This window comes from Coenobita brevimanus, chromosome 99, assembly GCF_032717465.1.
Source record: "Coenobita brevimanus isolate Jiangsu-jjx chromosome 99, ASM3271746v2, whole genome shotgun sequence".
Classification (NCBI taxonomy): domain Eukaryota; kingdom Metazoa; phylum Arthropoda; class Malacostraca; order Decapoda; family Coenobitidae; genus Coenobita; species Coenobita brevimanus.
This window is the reverse complement of record NC_137052.1, coordinates 3,067,561-3,080,060: the sequence shown is the minus strand read 5'-3', so window position 1 is coordinate 3,080,060 and position 12,500 is coordinate 3,067,561.

Below are 12,500 nucleotides of genomic sequence, written 5' to 3'. Positions count from 1 at the left end.
TAAGAGGAAGATATGGGAAGAACAGGGGAAGAACAAGGGAAGAACAGGGGAAGAACAGAGGAAGAACAAGGGAAGAACAGAGGAAGAACAAGGGAAGAACAGGGGAAGAACAGAGGAAGAACAAGGGAAGAACAGAGGAATAACAAGGGAAGAACAGGGGAAGAGCAAGGGAAGAACAAGGGAAGAACAGAGGAAGAACAGGGGAAGAACAAGGGAAGAACAGGGGAAGAATAAGGGAAGAATAGGGGAAGAACAGAGGAAGGAGAGAGAAACAGTGAGTGAGAGAGATGTTAATGGGAAGAAAAGGAGAAATGAAAATGAGAAGGAATTTTAGGATAAATGAGGAAGTAAGGAAAAGAATACTAGAACGAGAGAGAGAGAGAGAGAGAGAGGGGGGGGAGCTTGTGTGTGTGTGTGTGTGTGTGTGTGTGTGTGTGTGTGTGTAGGTATATATTTGTATGAGAGAGAGAGAGAGAGAGAGAGAGAGAGAGAGCGAGCTACTGGTGTTCATAGGAGGTGAAGCTTAAGTCGCCTGGCTAGTGCTGGTGTATTTGTAAACAAGGGGCTCAAAAGATGCACTCCTTCTCTCTTATACCTCCTCTCTCTCTCTCTCTCTCTCTCTCTCTCTCTCTCTCTCTCTCTCTCTCATACAGACATAAACCTGCACACACACACACACACACACACAGAATCCTCTCTCTCTCTCATAGACATAAACCTGCACACACACATACACACACAGAATCCTCTCTCTCTCTCTCTCACAGACATAAACCTGCACACACACATACACACACAGAATCCTCTCTCTCTCACACAGACATAAACCTGCACACACAGACACACACAGAATCCCCTCTCTCCCTCTCATACAGAAATGCACATTCACACCACACACCCACACACACACACACACACACACAAAATCCTCTCTCTCTCTCTCTAGCTCTCTCTAATCCAGAAACTCCATCACAGTTTTCTTACCTCTCAATCTCACACTCACTCTCTTTAACAGTGAGAGGAAAAAGAAAAATTAGAGAAAGTGAGGAAGGAGGAGAGAAGAAGAAACGAGAAGAGTTTAAAGAGGGTAATGATGAAAGATAAAATAGAGAGAAAAGAGGGCAGTGAGAAAAAAAGAGAGCGTAATTGTTAGAGGAAGAGAGAGAAAGGAAGAAGGAAAATATACACGAAAAAGGAGAGAGAGAGAGAGAGAGAGAGAGAAGGAAGAAGACAGGAGGAAGAGTGAGAGGGAAGCAAGAAAATGAAAAGCAGAGAGAGGAAAGTAAAGACAGGGGTTTGAGAAAGGGCAAGAAGTGAGAGGAGAGATTAAAGAAAGAGAGAAGTAGAGAGAAGAGGGGAGGGCCAGTGAGACAGAAGCAAGAGAATAAAGAGAAAAGAGAGAGAAAAGAGAGAGATGAGAGAGAGAGAGATGAGAGAGAGATGAGAGAGAGAGAGGGAGAGCACAGCTGTTTACAAATACTCCTCGTCCATCAGTAGACTACTCTCTCTCTCTCTCTCTCTCTCTCTCTCTCTCTCTCCCTTACACACACACACACACACACACACACACACACATACACACACACAATCTTGGCGTAAGACTCACAAACTCATCCCAAAGATTAATCACTTCAAAACATCCACTTCGTGCTCTCTCTCTCTCTCTCTCTCTCTCTCTCTCTCTCTCTCACACACACACACACACACACACACACACACACACACACACACACATCTCTCTCTCTCTCTCACACACACACACACAATCTTGGCGTAAGACTCACAAACTCATCCCAAAGATTAATCACTTCAAAACATCCACTTCGTGCTCTCTCTCTCTCTCTCTCTCTCTCTCTCTCTCTCTCCTCGAGCCACTGCCAAACGCTAACCGATTACCGTGATACAAAGTGTTTTCCATCAATATCTTTTTCCTATTCTGTAAACATCACCTATAAACGTTAAAAAGAAAATCTGTGCTAACTATGGAGAGATTACTTAGGTGAAGGTTGGGCCTCTAGTATACACACAAACACGCAAGCCAAACATTTAAACACACATACAGTACATGCTCGTAGACCCGAAGCATAAGGAAGCGCCGTAACACCTCCTCCTTAGCGATTTATTCTAGGATATGGGTGGTTCATATCCTTAGCCCTGTTATTTATGCAGAGTATGGTGGTATTAGAGTGATTTAACTGACAGAGAAGGGTAGTAATGAGTAATAAGTAAAATAAATCCCTTAGGAAGAAGTGTTTAGGGAGCTTCCTTTATCGACCAGAATAAGGACTTTGGAATATTATAAACAGCAAACACACAAAGCACGTACAAACACACTCACATACACGAAAAAATATATACAAAAGTAACTAACTACACACAAATGCACATACTCACAGCTACTTACTCTCTCTCTCACACACACACACACACACACACCATCCACTTAGGTTGCCCCTGAGTTAATCCACCTGTCCACTGTCACTCCACCTGTCCATGAGTCACCCCTGAGTCACTACTATCTAAGGGCTTAATCCCCATCCCATCCACCTCCCACACATTCTCCCCCAGAGTAGAATGCAGACTGATAGATAGAAAGATAGATACAGATAGAAAGATAGCTACAAATTAATGAAATGCAGCCAATACACCGGCCCCTAAATAAATAAATAAATAAAATAAATACATAAATTAATGAATAAACTGCATCTAATCCACCTGTCCAGTTAGTGCCGCACCTGTTGATTGCTGCCGTCATTCAGTATTTACCACATAGTCCCTCCTCTTCCACGCCACACTGACCACAAAAAAGTGGTAGATCTAAAAAAATATATATCACTGGATCCAAAAATATATATACAGTATATGGAAAACGCATCGCAATCACTCGGCCCGAAATTGAAAAACCCTCATACGCGAGTTTTAAACAATTTAATCCTTTTTGCCTCTCTATTTAGCCAATAATATATATATATATATATATATATATATATATATATATATATATACCGGTATAAATATATGTATACTCGTGCTTGCTCGCAAAAATTTGCGGGACTAACTAATTGCCTTTCCACCACAAAATGTTTGTAAACATCCATTATATTTGTTTCCATCGCTACTGAGCCCGCAGTGACCAATTCTGACTAAATAGCTGAAAAAATTCTTTTCGCATATTTTCGCGAGCCGCTATTTCCGATAATTTCATGCATTCGCGTCGCGTGCGATCACCAGTATTTGTGTGCGGTATTTTCCTGACCCAATGCAAAAAGAATTAGGTCGATTATCTGTTAACGTTCTCGTGAAGGAAACGAACAAACGCACAGACAGACACATATATTTTGATATATATATATATATATATATATATATATATATATATATATATGTATATGTAGCCTATATACATATATATATATATATATATATGTGTGTGTGTGTGTGTGTGTGTGTGTGTGTGTGTGTGTGTGTGAGCAAACACTTTCTCTTCCTCTCTTTTTTGTATAGAATTCTTCCCCTTTTTACCATGAGATTATTTCCCGCTTCCTCGCTTTTTCTTTACCATATGCAATCGTCTCTGTCTGTCTGTCTGTCTCTCTCTCTCTCTCTCTCTCTCTCTCTCTCTCTCTCTCTCTCTGCGCCAGGCAAGAACCAGCACAAACAAAACTCTTCCTTTTATCGGCTGCCATGTCCTCACACCGATTTCGAGAGCTTCCCTTCTCCGATTTCACGCCACAATTACGCAGCTCAGCCATTTCCAGCGCCGATACCCGACCGATAGCCGACCTCGCGAACCCGATACGGCTGTGTGGAGGCCATGAGTGGAGCAGGGAGGGCAGGAGGTGGAGTGGGAGATAAAGTGGAGCTGACATAATTCATGGGACTTGACACTGACATACAGCTAGTGTGCAATAGGTGAGATACCCCTTTGTCACCTCTCTCTCTCTCTCTATCTATCTATCTATCTATTATACAAAAATGCACCTCAGTATCTTCACACAAACACACACACACACAATCTCCTTCCACCTCTCTCTCTCTCTCTCTCTCTCTTTCGTTGTTAATTCCCACGCAGACACAGGACGCTAAGCTGTAGGGTTCTCTGCTTGTCACGTATCTATTTATATCTATCCTTCTATCTGTTGGTACCTTCTTTCTACCTGTATCTATTTACCTATCAGTGTTTCTACGTTATCTATCTATCTATCTATCAGTGCATCTACCTGTCGATTTATATACACCTCTATCTATCTATCCGTCTATCTATTCATCTACCTACCACTGTATTTACCTATCGATTTACATACACCTCTATCTATCTATCTATCTATCTACACTCATTTAAGCTGACCTCGATCCCAAGAATCTCCAAATATCTGTCCCAACTCATCAACGACCCCTTTATTCAGCGACATTACACCTCACCCTCCGACACATACCTCCCCACCCTCCCTCTCCACCTTATTTTCAGCCTCTCTCTTCTCCTAATTGCACCAAAAATAACTCATAAAAGAAAATAAAGTCACTGAATACTTACACATTTAATTCGCAGGAAATAAAACTGCATGTGGCATGAGGAGTGCAATGTTGTATGGTAATGAGACCTGGGCAGTAAAGGAAGAGGATATTTCGTAGGCTCAAACGTACAGAAATGACAGTGATTAGGTGGATGTGTAGTGCGTCCTTGAATGCGAGGTCTGGGGGGGCTAGGTTTACGATGGAAAAGTTGAGAGGAAGGATAGGACTGGAGTGTATTGGTGCTGAGAAGAAAGGGATACATGGTTTGGCTAGTTGAGAGGATGAAGGATGACAATTGGATGTGGAAAGTGAGAAGTGTAAACGCTGGAGTTAGGGCTGCGTGAGGTTTACCGAGAAACACCTGGGACGAGGTCATAAAGTGTGACCTCAGGGATAAGGGGATGAACAGGGAAGCTGCCGGAGGTCGAGAAGCGTGGACAGTCGCCATTACGTGACCATGGCAGACGCAAGCAAGTATGTTGAATGCTGAAGCCTTTATAAACGAAACGAAAAGCACATCAACATTCTCGCCTTTCCTCTCTTTCTCCTCTTGAACGAAAAAGTGAAACACGTATACACCGAACCCCTAAATCGTAAAATCGAAACATCAATTTCTCGAAACTACTAATTCAAATGACGAAACCCCCTGATAGACTCTCTTCGGGGATAGATAGAAGGCTTCAGAGCACACATGAATCATTTCTCTCCGTTGTGTTCTGCGTCCCCCTCTCCTCCTCCTCCTAAATGACTGACCAACCTTAAAGAACAAGTCGAATTTTAAGTTACCAAACGCTTATATATTCGTTCCTTGCCTTCCTTTCTTTCTCCTAAATTCGACAACAATTAGGAAGAAAAAAAGAAGAACTAAACTCCCGAAACTGATGCGCTGAAACTCCAAAATCCTCGACGCGAAATAATGAAGCGCCAAAAAGTTCGAACCAAAATTTTGAAACACCGAATCCCAAATCACCACACACACACACACACACACACACACACACATTCCCCTCTCTCTGACTTCACTCTTCTTTCCCCTACACACACACACACACAGACACACACACACACATTCCCCTCTCTCTGACTTCACTCTTCTTTCCCCTACACACACACACACACACACACACACACACACGGGCCGGGGATCGAATTAAGACTTCAAACACACATCAACACACACAACCGCAAGCTTAATCACGTCATTAGACCTCTGTATAATGAGCGTGAGCATTAGGGAACACACGTAAAACCACTAATGATGGTATTTGGGAAAGGAAGGGGCGGGAAAAACACGTGTTGGCTCGGAGACTAACTAATCATGCCGCGGGTGAGGGTACGGTCTGTGTGTGTTCGTACTGCGTCATAGAGTCAACGGTTTTTATTGTCACCGGGCGATTTTCTTCAACTGAGGAGTGGTGTGTGTGTGTGTGTGTGTGTGTGTGTGTGTGTGTGTGTGTGTGTGTGTGTGTGTTAATTCTTGCTATCCTCAGTCCACTTTTTTCAACATAACACCTTCTGAATGATGGTGGCGATGGAATGGTTTGTTGTGGTCATTTTTGCGTGGCCGAGTACTTATTCATTCTTCCTACCTGAACGCGATTTTATCTAATTTAAGAAAGGTCCGTTGTACGCCTGGTTGTGGGTTTGACGTCTTGTGCGTTGGGGTATTTTTCACACTCCAAAGAGTAGGCGAGACGATGCAATATTCCAGGCTGTGGAGGAGGAGGAGGAGGAGCAGGAGGAGGAGGAGGAGGAAGAGGAGGAGAAGGAGGAAGAAGAGGAGGAGGAGGAGATAGTTCTAATGGATAACGTTACCATGGCAATCGCTGTAGAAAACCAAGGGCTAACTAACGTATTCGTTAGCAAACAGAAGCGTTAGGGAAGATTTTTAGAACTACGATATTATTCATTTTTACCACAGAGGTTTATAGAGTCCAGCTGAGGTGCGGGGGCTTTCCTACGCTTGTTTTGATTATTCTGTTTACCTTCATATTTTACTCAGTATTGACAAGACTGAGTGATGCTGACGAGGGCACGGTTTGTATATAGTCTGTCTGGCAAGGAGGCATCTACTGTATATTCCTGATTCCTTAAGGAGGTTTCTATGCATCTTGAGAAATACGAGGACCTTCTGAAGGCTCACGATGGGGTGGATTGTCTCTATACCGCTCGTGGTTGTGATTGGAGTGTTTTTCTGTAGCTACCTCAAGGCTATAACTAATATTTTTTTTTTAACTGAATTGAGGGATGAGTTTGTTTTCCTTCTCGATAGTGTGTGTGTGTGTGTGTGTGTGTGTGTGTGTGTGTGTGTGTGTGTGTGTGTGTGTGTTGCTACCTCCAGACGATTTTTATTCAGTTGAAGAGTTCGTTTTTTGTTTTGCTTTTTGTTGAGGACTGTTTACTCTCAAATTAAATATACTGCATTATCGTCATCATCATCATTATTATCATCATTATCATTATTCTTTTCACCAGGATCACCATCATTTTCATTATCAAACACACTCAAGCTTAAACACACACACACACACTCACACACACACAACACAACTCTTCCTTTTACTTCCGCAACAGTTAACAACAAAAACTTTCCATCAAACTGCATAAATCTCAACAAAGCGATTAATCCTTCATTCCAGCACCAAAAAAAGACACAATAGCTGCCCAGACTACATAAAGGCTACATGGCCTACATAAACACTGCATAAAGACTACATAAAGGCTAAACAGTTTAAAGACTATACAAAGACACTACATAAAGACTACACACAGACCACATAAAGCCTACATCAAGACCACACAAAGACTACATAAAGACTAAACAAACACCACATAAAGACTACACAAAGACCACATAAAGACTACACAAAGACTACATAAAGACTACACAAAGACTACATAAAGACTACATAATCACTACATAAAGACTACACAAAAACTACATAAAGACTACATAAAGACTACACAAAGACTACATAATGACTACACAAAGACCACATAATCACTACATAAACACTATATAACGACCACACAGACCTTCCCAACTATTATTTAATTGTTCCCAGTTACTATACAAGAGGAATCCAACCTTCCTACTTTTCTTCCCCCAACAAAAGCCAATTTCCATCAGTCCCTCCAAACAATTTCCACCAATCTCTCCAAACAATTTCCACCAATCCCTCCAAACAATTTCCACCAATCCCTCCAAACAATTTCCACCAATCCCTCCAAACAATTTCCACTAATCTCTCCCATCAGCAACTCAACCAACAAGTCCTGTGCTATAGAAGGGGATTTTGTAGGCTTGTCTAGCACTGTGTTTTCGTCTGTAATTCCGCTGGGCAGTTCGGCATTTCCATGTGGCTAGAGATGGCGATGGAAAGCTTTATATTTAGCAACTTTTAGCGCTGTTTTATATCTTATCTTTTATATGTAAACCTACCTACCTAGTACCTGCTTGCATACCTGCCTGCCTACCTACTTATTTACCTGCCTAATTACCTACCTATGTACCCATCTACTTACCTACCTACCTAGTTGCCTGCCTACCTTCGTACCCACCTACTTATCTACCTACCTACCAATATATCCATCTACTTACCTACCTACCTGCCCACCTCCCTACCTACCTACTTACCCACCTACCCACCAAAGAACCTACCTACCTTTCCAACTACCTACGTATCCATCTACATACACACAAACACACAGGATATCCCATGAAAAGGGTGCCAATCATCAGGAGTTAACTCTCTCTCTCTCTCTCTCTCTCTCTCTCTCTCTCTCTCTCCTCAAAACATACATCCTAATCCTTTCTCTCTCTCTCGTCACTACAAAGAAAAAATAAAAACTTTTAGAGTTAGTTTACACAATGGGGTTTAAAGAGTGTGAGAGGGGGTTGTTTTCTCTCTCTCTTTCTCTCTCTCTCTCTCTTTCTCTCTCTCTCAACTGCAAACATCTCCTTACATAAATTCCTTACCGTAACTCTTCAAACCCATACTAACTTCATAATGATCACACCCATCATCGTCATCATCATCATCATCAACAACATCAACATCATCATCATCATCATCATCATTTTCATCATCATCATTATCACCATCATTATCATCATCACCATCATCAACGCCAATTTAATGATGAAAAATCCCCCATACACTCAGAATAAATCGACAAGGAAGAGGTGTTAAGCTGCCTTCTAATCCCACAAGAAACCCCCGCCCCCCACTCCCCACACACCCCATTCTCACCTCAACCCCCTCCCCCTCAGAAAAAAAAAAAAAAAACATTGCATCATTCCGTCAAGCATGGAAAAATATATTTCTTTCTTCCATTTCATGCACTCACTCTGACACTCACTCACACTTCAATTTTATCACCCCACACAATGTAAGAGTGAGTGAGTGAGTGTTTGTGTTGTGGTGTGTGTGTGTGTGTGTGTGTGTGTGTGTGTGTGTGTGTGTGTGTGTGTGTGTGTGTGTGTGTGTGTGTGTGTGTGTGTGTGTTGTCTTGTGTTATGTGGTGTGCGTGGGTGCGTGCGTGCTTGTGTTTGTGTGTGTGTGTGTGTGTGCATCCTGAGTAAAATCGCCCATGGGAAGCAAGAATAAGATACAAGTAACATCCGTAGACTCAGAGCATCTATTGATCAGTGTAAACAGTAAGGTGTGTCGTAACAAAGAAACCATCAATCACATATAACAACAACAACAATAATAACAACGACGACAATACCTAATCTGTCCAGTTCTGTTGCTACAATGGAGGGGAAGCAACAGGAAGTGGAGGAACAGGAAATATGGAACAACGGGAAATTAACATACGCACGCACGCACGCACACAGGAGCACACACAAATACAAATACACACACCTTCACATGAATACATACAAAACACACAAATACGAGAGAGAGAGAGAGAGAGAGAGAGAGAGAGATCCTGTTACCTTTTCAAACTGAATGGTATTTCTCTCTACAAAGCATTGAGGATAAAAAGCGGTGGCACAACAACCCTTCCCTCACCCCCTTTACTCTCCCCTTCCCATTCCTATTCATTCCCACTCTTCTCCTCCCCTCCAATTTCCTCCCCTTCCCTTTCCCCTCCTCTCCCTCTTCCCGTCCCCTCCCCTCTCCTCTCCCTACCCTTCCCCTCACCCCTGTTCCTCTTGTGCACCGTTCTTCCGTTCTTGTTCAGCGTTGTTCATACCTCCGTGTTCTTTTGTGTGTCCAGCGTTCAACCCCTTAACCCTTTGAACAAGTCATTTTATTTCTTGCTAACACGCTTTACTATCGGTTTTACCCATTCAGTAAAGCAACGTATTTCCCTTCCTTCTTGCTAACTTTTAATCGTTTTTATAGTCTGGGGTGCATTTTAGTGTTTATCTAGCCATCCACGCATCGAACTGAGCGCCTGTGACGGTACCCGCTACACCACTTGGGTAAGAAAGCCTCCTAACACCTTTTCCTTAGTGATTTATTCGTGGATATAACTGGTTCATATCCATGTTCACGTTATCTGGGCTGAGTATGGCCATGTTGGAAGGATTTATGTGACACAGATTGAGGCAATAAGGTGTAATAAAAATAAATCGCTTAGGATGAGGTGTTAGGGAGAATACGGGCTTGAATTTTCTGTGTGTGTGGGATCTCTATTAATCCTTTGTGTACTGTGGCAATTTTTTTATATTTTATTCTTGGTACTGACAGACCTCTCTCTCTCTCTCTCTCTCTCTCTCTCTCTCTCTGTAGATGTGTGTGTGTGTATGTGTGTGTGTGTGTGTATGTGTGTGTGTGTGTGTGTGTGTGTGTGTGTGTGTGTGTGTCAGGTTAATAGGTAACTCAAGAAAATGTATACAGTGATTTAATGGGAAGAAATTTAACTGTCAAAAAGACAAGCAAAAGAAAAATCCAAAACTATATATAATCCTGTATATACAGTATATATATATATATATATATATATATATATATATATATATATACACACCACTGCAACAGGTGGGAATAATTGAGAGAGAGAGAGAGAGAGAGAGAGAGAGAGGGGGGGAGTAGAAAAAAGAGAAATTGAAGGAAAAGGAAGAAAGTCAAAGAACAAAGAGTATAAAGACTAAATGAAGAAGAGGAAGACAAAAAGGAGGAGGAGGAGGAGGAGGAGGAGGACAAATGCCAAGTCAAACAGTAAAAGAAAAAGAAAATCAAACAAGGCACAGAGGGACGAAGAGCGAAAAAAAAAATGAAAAAAAAAACGAGACGAAACAAATAAACGAACCCGCCCACACAATGAAAAAAAGAAAAAAAAAACACGTGATCCTTTACAAATAGTATGGTATAAAAATAAAGAAGAGAACAAATAAAGACAGATGAAAAAAGAGAGAGAAGGAAAAGAAGGTGAAAAGAGTAAAGAGCGTAGAGAGAGAAATAAAGAAATAAGAAAGACTCACCCCAAACAGTGAGAGTAAAAATGCAACGAATGGTATAAAAATAAAGATGGAGTAAAGACAGGTAAAAAAGAGAGAAGGAAAAGAAAGAAACTAAAAAGCAGTGAGAAAAGAGAAAGAAATAAAGAGAGAAACGAGAAAAACTCACCCAAACACTGAGAGAGAGGAAAAAATGCAACAAATGGTATAAAAATAAAGATGGAGTAAAGACAGATGAAAAAGAGAAAGAGAAGATTAAAGAGAGTAAAGAGAAAGAGAAATAAAGAGGGAGAGACAAGATAAAGTCACACAAACACTGAGAGAAAAAATGAAAATAAAAAAAGTCTAATCTTGTGCAACAGGTGGTTGGAAGGGATGATGATGACGAGGACAGAGACAAGGAGAGATGCCAAGTGTGTGTGTGTGTGTGTGTGTGTGTGTGTGTGTGTGTGTGTGTGTGTGTGTGTGTGTGTGTGTGTGTGTGTCTCTCTCTCTCTCTCTCTCTCTCTTCCATACCACACCCTTCCTTCTTTCTCTCTCCTCTCTTCTTCTCTCTTCCATCTCACTCCATCCCTTTCCTTCCCTTCACCCTTCCCCATCCTTTCCATTTTCTTCCCCCTCCATTTCCCTCCTCCTCTTTCCCTCCTACCCTATTTCCTTCCCACTCCCTCTCCTCTCCCCTTCCTCTTTTTACAGTCCTCTCTCCATCTATTTTCCTCCCTCCTCCCTTCTCTCCATTTCCTCTGCTTCCCTCCCCTCCTTTTCCTTCTCTCGCCTCCATTTCTCCCCTACCCCACCCCTCCTTCAAGACACCTGCCTCTTCAAAACAATGACGTTTTTCTTCCATTACCAACTTTCAAACAGTTTTACGCAACTTACAAAAACTTCTCGCTGTGAAGGGGTTGGAAACAATGGCAATTTTAAACTTCCCCATTAAGAGAAGGTCTCCTCAGCGCTAAAGAAAGAACAACAAAAAGAAAGAAGAGAAAGAGAAAAAAAGGCAAATTGTTGGAGGGTACAAAAAAAAATAAATAAATAAATAAAGGCATTTTGTCGGAGGGTAGAAAAAAAAAAAAAGGAAAAGTCTTCTGGTTGAAAGCAATGACATCTGAAACTAGAAAGTGTTCACAGAGCGCATACCTCCGCCAATTCCGTTGCCATCAAAAAGAATCCGGATCCGTGGATATAGGATCCGGATCCGCCCCCAAATTTAACCAATCCTTCATTGGTGCATGGCCCACTTTTCCACAAAATATCATTGAAATTCATTAACAACTTTTGGAGATATTGTGCGGGATACTACAGATCCGGGTCCGAATCCGACCCCAAATCATTTCTTTCTGGGCCCATGGCTCACCCTTCCACAAAATGTCATCAAAATCCGCTCATAACCTTTCGAGTAATCCTGCTAACAGATACACGGGCCAAAAAAAAAAAAAAAAAAAAAAAAACGAACGTGGGAAAAACAAAACTTCCTTGGCGGAGGTAATGATGCTATGTATACTCAGTTTACATATTCTTTTAATGAAGCTTAATGCAGGCGAACACACACACACACACACACACACAC